The 11153-nt window shown below is 39.9% G+C and overlaps 1 non-coding gene across 1 annotated transcript; it reads left to right on the forward strand.

Moving 5' to 3' along the window:
- Nucleotides 1-494: 494 nt before the first annotated feature.
- Nucleotides 495-598, forward strand: LOC115900542. Its single transcript, XR_004060225.1, has one exon. It is a non-coding gene; the product is annotated as a U6 spliceosomal RNA (small nuclear RNA).
- The last annotated feature ends 10555 nt before the right edge of the window (nt 599-11153 follow it).

The raw sequence follows: 11153 nt of genomic DNA on the forward strand, positions 1-11153 counted from the left end.
GAATATTGTTCCATTTTATTAATCATTTGGGTTGTTTCCAGTTTGGGGCTGTTATAAGTAAAGCTTCTGTGACCGATCATGTACAAGTCTTTATATGAACATGTGCTTCCTTTTTCTTGGGCAAATGCCTAGGAGTGGAAGTAATGCATCACATAGTATATATATATTTGGCTTTTCAAAAAATTGTCAAATTGTTCTCCAAAGTGGTTTTAAATTTCACTTTCTCATGATATGTATATTAATAGTTCCACTTCCTCCTCACCTTCACCAACATTTAATATCGTCAGGCTTTTAAATTTTAGCCATTTAAAGATGTTATAGTCACTCTTTATAAGAAGGATGGACCTTCACCCAGAATTTGTTTCAGATTCCAATATTGATAATGCCACGCACACACACAGACACACACCCCAAAAGATGTGAAAGGACTTGTTACATAATGAGTCTCTGAGAAGATCAGGGAAGGCTTCCCAGCTGGTTTGAAAATGGTTTGGGTGCTCGCTTCAGCAGCACATGTACTAAAATTGGAGTGATACAGAGAAGATTAGTATAGACCTGCACAAGATGACAGCCAATTCGTGAAGCATTCCATATTTTAAAAAATGAAAATAAAAAGAAAATGGCTTGAGAGGCTGGGTACAGTGGCTCGGGCCTGTAATCCAAGCACTTTGGGAGGCCAAGGCAAGCAGATTGCTTGGGCCCAGGAGTTCAAGACCACCTTCGGTAACAGTGAGACCTTGTCTCCACAAATAATAATTTATGTGTCTTTTTTTTTTTTTTTTTTTTGAGACAGGGTCTTGCTCTGTCGCCCAGGCTGGAGTGCAGTGGCACGATCAGGGCTCACTGCAGCCTCGAATTCCTTGGCTCAAGCAATCCTTCTGCCTCAGCCCCCCAAGTACCCCTAAATAGCTGGCACTATGGGCACACACAACCATGCCTGGCTAATTTTTCTGAATTTTAATAGAGATGGGGTTTTGCTATGTTGCCCAGGCTGGTTTTGAACACCTGAGCTGAAATGATCCTCCTGCCTCAGCCTCCCAAAGTGCTAGGATTACAGGCGTGAGCCACTGTACCTAGCCTACAAATAATAATTTTTAAAAATTAGCCAGGCATGGTGGCATGTAACTGTGGTCCCAGCTACTCAAGAGACTGAGGCAGGAGGATCACTTGAGCCAGGGAGGTCAAGGCTGCAGTGAGCCACTATTGTGCCACTGGACTCCAGCTTGGGTGACAGAGTGAGACCTCATCTCAAAACAACAACCACAAAGAAAATGGCTTGAGAGAGCAAGGGAAGGAGATTGGCTTGGGGATTCAATGGTGATTAAGAGGAGGGTTAAGAAGTGAAGATTCTTAAACATAGGTCAGGGTTGTGTGGTTTAAACTTCCCACTGGCATTGAAGAAGGGAACGCCAGTTTTCTTATCAGCTTTCCCAGTTGTTTGGCAGGAGAGGGAGAGCTGAGCTTCAAAGCTAGCTACCAAAATCAAAATTGAAGTCAGATACTTTATTACAAATGAGCATGTAATGGGGTCTGATTTTGGTGTTAATCTGCATTTCCCTGGTAACTAATGATGTTTACCATCTTTTCACCTGCTTACTGGCCATATATATTTACATCTTTTTTATTGAAGTGTTTGGTCAAATCTTTTGCATTAAAAAATGATTCTCAAAGTAATAAAAGCCATATATGACAAACCCACAGCCAACATCGTACGAAATGGGGAAAAATTGAAAGCATTCCCTCTGAGAACTGGAAAAAGACAAGGATGCCCATTTTCACCACTTCTATTCTGTTCTATTCAACATAGTACTGGAAGTCCTAGCCAGAGCAATCAGACAAGAGAAAGAAAGAAAAGGCATCGAAATTGGAAAAGAGAAAGTCAGACTGTCACTGTTTGCTGATGATATGATTGTATACGTAGAAAACCCTAAAGACTCATCCAAAGCTAGATCTGATAAATGAATTCGGTCTCAGGATTCAAAATTAGTAGGATTGCTTTACACCACCAATCAAATTGAGAATCAAATCAAGAACTTAATCTCCTTTACAGCAGCTGAAATAAAATAAAATACTTAGGAATACACTTAACCAAGGAGGTGAAAGATCTCTACAAGGAAAACTGCAAAACACTGCTAAAAGAAATCATAGATTTCACAAATGGAAACACATCCCATGCTCGTGGATGGGAAGAATCAATATTGTGAAAATGACCGTGCTGCCCAAAGCAATCTACAGATTCAGTGCAATTCCCATTAAAGTATCATCATCATTCTTCACAAAACTAGAAAAAAAAAAAAAAAAAAAAACCTAAAATTCATATGGAACCAAAAAAGAGCCTACATAGCCAAAGCAATGCTAAGCAAAAAGAACAGATCTGGAGGCATCACATTACCTGACTGCAAATTATACTAAGGCTATATTTACCAAAATGGCATGGTACTACTGGCATAAAAATAGCCACATAGACCAATGGAACAGAGTAGAGAACCCAGAAATAAACCCAAATACATACAGCAAACTGATCTTCGACAAAGCATGCAAAAACATAAATTGGGGAAAGGGTACCCTATTTCATAAATGGTGCTGGGAAAACAGGTGAGCCACATGTAGGAGAATGAAACTGGATCTGCATCTCTCATCTTATACAAAAATCAACTCAAGATAGATCAAAGACTTAAATCTAAGACCTGAAACCGTAAACATTCTAGAAGATAACATCAGAAAAACTTACCTGGACATCAGCTTATGCAAAAACTCATGACTAAAATCCCAAAAGCAAAAGCAACAAAAATAAAAATAAATAAATGGGACTTAATTAAACTAAAAATCTTCTGCACAGCAAAAGAAATAATCAGCAGACAACCCATAGAGTGGGAGAAAATATTCACAAACTATTCACCCAACAAAGGACTAGTATCCAGAATCTACAAGGAACTAAAACAAATCAGCAAGAAAAAACAAATAATCCTATCAAAAAGGGGCAAAAGGACATAAATAGAAAATTCTCAAAAGAAGGCGTACAAATGGCCAACAAGCATATGAAAAAACACCCTGGCCGGGCGCGGTGGCTCAAGCCTGTAATCCCAGCACTTTGGGAGGCCGAGACGGGCGAATCACGAGGTCAGGAAATCGAGACCATCCTGGTTAACGCGGTGAAATCCCGTCTCCTGCAGGAGAATGGCGGGAACCCGGGAGGCGGAGCTTGCAGTGAGCTGAGATCCGGCCACTGCACTCCAGACTGGGTGACAGAGCGAGACTCCGTCTCAAAAAAAAAAAAAAAAGAAAAAACACCCAATATCACTAATTATTAGGGAAATGCAGGTGAAAACCATACTGAGATACCACCTTACTCCTGCAAGAATGGCCGTAAGTAAAAAGTCAAACAACAGTCGATGTTGGTATGGATGTGGTGAAAAGGGAACACTTTTACACTGCTGATGGGAATGCAAATTAGTCCAACTGCTATAGAAAACTGTGGAGATTCCTTAAAGAACTAAAAGTGGAACCACCATTTGATCCAGCAATCCCACTATTGGGTGTCTACCCAATGAAAAGAAGTCATTATATGAAAAAGATCCATACACATGTATGTTTACAGCAGCATGACTCGCAATTGCAAAGATATGGGACCAATCTAAGTGCCCATCAACCAAAAAATGGATAAAGAAAATGTGGTGTATATATACACCACAGAATACTACTCAGCCATAAAAGTAATGAAATAATGTCTTTTGCAGCAACTTGAATGGACCTGAAGGCCATTAGTCTAAATGAAGTGACTAGGGAATGGAAAACCAAATATCATATGTTCTCACTTACAAGTGGGAGCTATGCTATGAGAACACAAAGCCATAGAATGATACACTGGACTTTGGGGACTTGGTAGGGAGAAGGTTGGGGGTAGTGAAAGATACAAGGCTACATATTGGTACTGCTAAGGTGACAGGTATGCTAAAATCTCAGTAATCACCACTGAAGAACTTATCCAGGTAACCAAAACCCACTTGTACCCCCAAAACTATTGAAATAAAAAAAATGAGTTATCACTGAGTTTTGGGTATTATTCATATGTTCTGAATGCAAGTCCTATATCAGATAGATAATTTGCAGGTATTTTCTCCCAGTTTGTAGCTTATCTTTGAAGTCTGTCATCAGTGTTTTTTGAAGAGCAGAAGTTATTAATTGTGATGAAGTCCAGTTTATCATCTTTTTCTTTTCTGAGTCATGATTTTGGGGTCCTATCTTTGCCTAACTCAAGGCAGCAGATTTTCTCATTTATTTTCTTCTAGATGTTTTATGGTTTTACATTTTACATTTAGGTCTATAGTTCATCTGAAGTTGATTTTTATATTTGATAAGGAGTATGGAATAAAGTTCTTATGGGATACAGCAAAAGCAGTTCTAAGAGGAAAGTTCATAGCTATAAATGCCTACATTAAGAAAAAAGAGACTGGGTGTGGTGACACACCCTGTATCTCAGCACTTTGGGAGCCCTAGGTGGGCGGATCACTTAGGTCAGAAGTTCTAGACCAGCCTGGAATACAAAAATTAGCAGAGCATGGTGGTGTGCGCCTGTAATCCCAGCTACTTAGGAGGCTGAGGCAGGAGAATCACTTGAGCCCAGGAGGCCGAGGTTGCAGTCAGTAGAAACTGCACCACTGCACTCCAGCCTGGATGACAGAGAGAGACTCCATCTCAAAAAAAGAAAAAAAAAAAAAAAAAAAAAAAAAAAAAAAAAAAAAAGAAAGATCTCACAAAACAGCCTAACTCTACACCTAAGAGAAATTGAAAAGGAACAAACTAAGCCCAAAGTCAACAGAAGCAAGGAAACAACAATCTGAGCAGAAATCAAGGAAACCCAGATGAGGAAAACAATTGGAAAGATCAGTGAAACTAAGAGTTGTCTTTTGAAAATCGAAATAAGATTGGCAAACCTTTAGTTAGACTAAGAAAAAGAGAGGACTTTGCAGGACAGTGGCCTCTTCAGAGTGGTCTTGAACCACCCAGTTTTTTCCCTGTCTCACTTGCAGTTCTCAAGAATAACTATAGAATGTGGTAGAAATGCATTACCCTGAGGCAGGAAGAAATTGCCTGAAACAATCTGCACCTTAGTCCTGTCCTTCCTAGGGAATGTAACATTGTAAGTTAGGGAGAAAGTACCTGGGACAGCCTGGACATTTTATCCTCCCTCCCCTGGAATCAGGATGTCCTTCAAAGCTTTGCCCAGGGTGTCATGCGGTCCTTGAGATATGTAACCTGAGGTGGGCTGCGTTTCAAGGTCCCTCAGCTGTGGTGCAAACGAGGACCATGCAGTCCAGATATTATCCATCCCATCCCATGCAGCTTTAATGAATGTTGGGGGACTGGCTCACAAGGGATCCTAGGCTTTTTTGATTGGCCCCTTGCTGTGTATCTGGAAGCAATCCATCTGCTTCATATAACATGTGTTTGTTCTGTCTTACCAGACTCAGGGAAATGGTAATTATAGACTCAAACAAATAAAATTAGCAGTGAAAGAGGAGAGCTTACAACTGATGCCACAGAATATACAAAGGATAATAGACTAGCATAAATAATTATATGCCAACAAATCAGATAACCTAGAAGAAATGAACAAATTCCTAGAAACATACGTACAAACTAGCAAGACTAAATTATGAAGAAATAGAAAATCTTAACAGACCAATAACAAATAAGGAGATTAAATCATCAATCAAAAACCTCCCAACAAAGAAACGCCCAGGACCAGATGACCTCATTAGTGAATTGCATCACTCTTTTAAAGAAGAATTAATGTCAATCCTTCTTAAACACTAACAAAAAATTGAAGGGGAGAGAATGCTTCCCAACTCATTTTATGAGGCTAGCATTACCCTGATACCAAAGCCAGAAAAAGACATTACAAAAAAAGAAAATCAAAGGCCAATATCTCTAATGAATACAGATGCAAAAATTCCCATTGAAATACTAGCAGACCAAATTCAACTGCACATTTAAAGGGTCATCCACCACTATCAAGCGGGATTTATCCCTGGGATGCAAGGATGCTTCAATGTAAACAAATTAATAAATGTGATGCACTACAATAACAGACTGAAGGGTAAAATTATATGATCATCTTGTTAAAGGAAAAACTTCAGTCGAATTACTTTTAAAGGAGTTTAATTGAGCAATGAATGATTTGCAAATCAGGCAGCCCCCAGAATCACAGTCAGATTCAGAGAGACTCCAGGGGTGCCTTGCGGTCAGAACAAATTTATAGACAAAAATGTAAACTGACATACAAAAATCGGAAGCAAGGTACAGAAACAGCTGGATTGCTTACAGGTTGGCGTTTGCCTTATTTGAACACAGTTTGAACACTTGGCAGTGTATGAGTGTTGAAGTACAATGCCAATACTCAGCTGTATTTACAGGCGCATACTCCTAAGTTAGGTTTTCAGTGTTGTCTACCTATTAAATTAGGTTACAGTTCATCTACAAGGACTCAAATATAGAAGTACGGAGTTCTTCTCAGGCCATATTTAGTTTGCCTTAATAATCTCAACAGATGCAGAAAAAGCATTTAACAAAATTTAACTTCCTTTCATGATAAAAACTCTCACCTGGCCAGGCGCGGTGGCTCATGCCTGTAATCCCAGCACTTTGGGAGGCCGAGGCGGTGGATCACTTGAGCAGGAGTTTGAGACCAGCCTGGCCAACATGATGAAACCCTGTCTGTACTAAAAAAGCCAAAAATTAGCTGGGCCTGGCGGTGCCCACCTATAATCCCAGCTACTTGGGAGGCTGAGGCAAGAGAATTGCTTGAACCCAGGAGGCAGAAGTTGCAGGGAGCCGCGGTTACACCACTGCACTCCAGCTTGGAGGACAGAGCAAGACTCCTGCTAAAAAGAAAAAAGAAAAAACAAACAAAAAAACTTCTCACCAAATTGGATATAGAAGGAATGTACCCTAGCATAATAAAGGCCATATATGACAAACCCACAGCTAAAATCATTCACAATGGTGAAAAGGTGGAAGTTTTTCTACTAAGATTATGAACAAGACAAAGGTACCCACTCTCGTGCTTTCTCCTCAACATAGTACTAGAAATCTTAGCCAGAATAATTAAGCAAGAGGAAAAAATAAAAGACACCCAAATTGGAAAGAAATTAAATTGCTTCTGTTTGCAGATGAAATGCCATGATCTGAAATATATAAAACCCAGCACACTCCACCAAAAAACCTGTTAGAACGATCAAGTTCAGTAAAGTTTCAGGATACAAAATCAACATACAAAAATCAGTTGTGTTTTTATTTTATTTTATTTTATTTTATTTTATTTTATTTTATTTTATGTTTATTTATTTATTTATTTACTTTTTTGAGACGGAGTCTCACTGTTGCCCAGGCTGGAGTGCAGTGGTGTGATCTTGGCTCACTGCAACCTCCGCCTCCCGGGTTCAAGCGATTCTCCTGCCTCAGCCTCCCAAGTAGCTGGGATTATAGGCTTGTGCCACCACGCCTGGCTAATTTTTGTATTTTTAGTAGAGACGGGGTTTCACCGTCTTTGAGACAATGACTGTTGGTCAGGCTGGTCTTGAACTCCTGACCTCAGGTGATCCATCTGCCTCGGCCTCCCAAAGTGCTGGGATTATAGGTGTGAGCCACCTCGCCCTGCCCAGTTGTGTTTTTATACACTAACAATGAACTATCTAAAAAAGAAACTAAGAAAACAATTCCATTTACAACAGCATCAAAAACAATAAAATAGAAATACATCTAATTAAGGAGATGAAAGATCTGTACACTACAAACTATTTAAGACACTGATTAAAGAAATTTAAAGTACAAATAAATGAAAAGATCCTGTGTTCATGGATTAAAAGAATGATCATTGTTAAGATGTCCATGTTACTTTCAATAATCTTTTTCACAGAACTATAAAAACATCCTAAAATTTTTATGCAAACACAAAAGAATCTGAATAGCCAAAGCAAAACATCCCACTACCTGATTTCAAAATCTACTACAAAGCTATAGTAATCAAAGTAGTATGGTATTGCAGTAAAAGCAGGCACACAGACCAAGGAAATAATAGAATTTCTTTAAATACAATCTCTTCTGTGGGATCTTTTATATTGTGGCTCTTTTTCCTTTCTTCCTTTTTAGTTATCATATGGAAGGCTGGTTGGAACGTTCCTGTAGATGTTTTCCGATGCACATATGAAAGACGTTTTCCTAGAGCATGTACCCAGGAGTGTAGTTGCTGGTTCAACTTGATGAGATATTTCCAAATTGCTTTCCAAGGATATTTACCAGTTTGCTCTCCTATCAGCAGGATATGATTCTGCATCCTCCATAACATTTGCTTTGGTTCTGTCAGGCTTCTTTCTTTTATTAAAAAAAAAAAAAGTTGTTTTTATTTTTTTGACTGGGTAAAGCTTTCAAGTGCTGCAAAATTCAAAACTGTATAAAAAAAAATAGAATGTAGGCCAGGAGCAGTGGCTCATGCCTGTAATCCCAGAACTTTGGGAGGCCAAGGTGGGTGGATCACGTGAGGTTAGGAGTTCAAGACCAGCCTGGCCAAAAGGATGAAACCCCCTCACTACTAAAAATACAAAAATCAGCTGGGCATGGTGGTACACACTTATAATCCCAGCTACTTGGGAGGCTGAGGCAGGAGAATCTCTTAAAGTTGGGAGGCAGAGGTTGCAGTGAACTGAGATTGCACCACTGCAGTCCAGCCTGAGAGACAGAGCAAGATTCTGTCTCAAAAAAAAAAAAAAAAAAAGAACATGAGCATGAGCATGCTATGACCCTGATCTGACCCTGATCTCCAGGCAGCCCATTTACAGTTTACAGTAGAAGTTCCTAATGGAATCTTACTATGGGTATTTTTATGTGGACACTGGCAAGTGTATGTGTGTGCGTGCACGTGCGTGTGTGTGTGCTTTTTTGTTTTTTGACTTCTCAATCATTGTCTCATCAACATCCCTTTTGTCTCACCTGAAAAATATCTTGGAGATCATTCCACATCAGTACACAGAACTTCCTCAGTCTTTGTTTTTTAAAACATTAACTGCTACTTGATTCTTTTTTTTTTTTAATTAATTAATTTATTTTGAGATGGAGTTTCGCTCTTGTTGTCCAGACTGGAGTTCAATGGGGTGATCTAGGCTCACTGCAACCTCTGTCTCCTGGGTTTAATTCTCCTGCCTCAGCATCAGCTGGGCTTATAGGCATCCGCCACCATGCCTGGCTAATTTTGTATTTTTAGTGGAGATGGGGTTTCACCATGTTGGTCAAGCTCGTCTTGAACTCCTGACCTCAAGTGATCCACCTGCCTCGGCCTCCCAAAGTCTTGGGATTACGGTGTGAGCCACCATGCCTGACCATGACTATTTTTTAAATTAAAAGAATTTTTTTTGTGTGAAATGTATCATGCATAATAGAATAGAAAACATTTATGTATGAGCAGAAGAAGAATAAAATTAATTCCTGCATACACTTCTCTCAGGCTTAGAAGAATCATGTCAGTAGCTTAGAAGCGCCCTTTGATAGTCTTCTGTATGACAACCCCGAGCCTCTACACCAAGGAAATTCCTCTCCAAACCTTTGTGTTACTGATTCCTTTGCCTTTCTTTATAGATTTCCAACTCATGTTTGTATCCTCAAAGGATGCATTGCTCAGTTTTGACTGAGTAGCAAATACAAACTTAACTGCAATAAAATGAGTTAATTGCCGGTAGGTTCCTGGGATAAGGTAAGTTCAACTGAATCTCTGGATTTAAATTCCCTGGATGTGAAAGAGCATCCCTTCTGGAAAGGTCAGGGACAAGGCCATTGTTGAAACCTGGAAACATGGGAGCACATCACTGAGGCATCCATTTGTGGAGCAGGGTCTGGAATCAGCAGTGACATGGTCAGGCAAGTAGGCTACCCAGAACTTCCTGGGTCCAAAGTTACCATAATCTACCTCCAGCTCTCAAGAGTAGGTCAAAGAAGAACATTTCTGTGAGGGTGAAATGAGGATTCTCAGCTGATCCAAGTAGCAGGTCATAGAGGAGAAAAAAGAAACCTCAGTACATAGACAAGGTAGTCAGTGAGCTCCATTGGACATGTGGCCCTTGGCTTTAAAAAATGGCAGTGTGAATCTTGCTCATGACCTCCCAGGACATCACTGGATGATGGTGCTTCTGTCTGGACTATGTTCCCTCTGTCTGGTCATTTTGGGACCTCCCTTTGTATGCCAGGGATGCTCTGCCTCTCTGTTTGTGGGATTTCCCGTGTTCCCATTCCTCTTCTTTCTTGGTTTGCTCTCATTTTTGTGGAGTGCTTCCTCTAGTAGCTTTCTGAGAAAGGATATATGTGAGATACATGTTTTGAGGGTTTGCATATGTTAAAATGTGTTTATTTTACCCTCATATTTAATTAGTAGTTTTGTTGGGTATAGAATAATAGGTCAGACATTTTCCTTTAAGATATATTCTTGCTTCTGGTGTCTCAAAAAGTCTAAAGCCATGAATATGAATTCTATGCATGCCCTATGTTTTACTCTCTGGAAACTTGTAGGATCATCTCATGCCTCTCAGGACTTGAAATTTCACGTGATGGGCTTTGGTGTGAATCTCTGTGCACTCTCTCAAGCTGGCTACTCAGGTCCTTCAGTCCTGAGAATTTTTTTGAATCATTTCATTGATGATTTTCTTGCCTCATTTTTTGCTGGAACTCCTATTAAATATCAGCAGTGGACCACCTGGACTGGTCCTCAAATTTTGTTATCTTTGCTCTTCTATTTTTCATCTTTTTGTGGTTTTGACTACTCTCTGGGAGATTTCCTCAAATTTAACTTTTTTTTTTTTTTTTTTTTTAAGACAGTTTTGCTCTTGTTGCCCAGACCAGAGTGCAATGGTGCAATCTCAGCCCACTGCAACCTCCATCTCCTCTGTTCAAGCGATTCTGCAGCCTCAACCTCCCAAGTAACTGAGATTACAGGCACCCACCACCATGTCTGGCTAATTTTTTATATTTTGGTCGAGATGGGGTTTCACCATGTTGGCCAGGCTGGTCTTGAACTCCTGACCTCAGATGATCCTCCCACCTCGTCATCCCAAAGTTCTGGGATTATAGGCATGAGCCACTACACTTGGCCCAATTTTTACTTTTGTTTG

The sequence above is a fragment of the Rhinopithecus roxellana genome, chromosome 11 (genome assembly GCF_007565055.1).
Source record: "Rhinopithecus roxellana isolate Shanxi Qingling chromosome 11, ASM756505v1, whole genome shotgun sequence".
NCBI lineage: Eukaryota > Metazoa > Chordata > Mammalia > Primates > Cercopithecidae > Rhinopithecus > Rhinopithecus roxellana.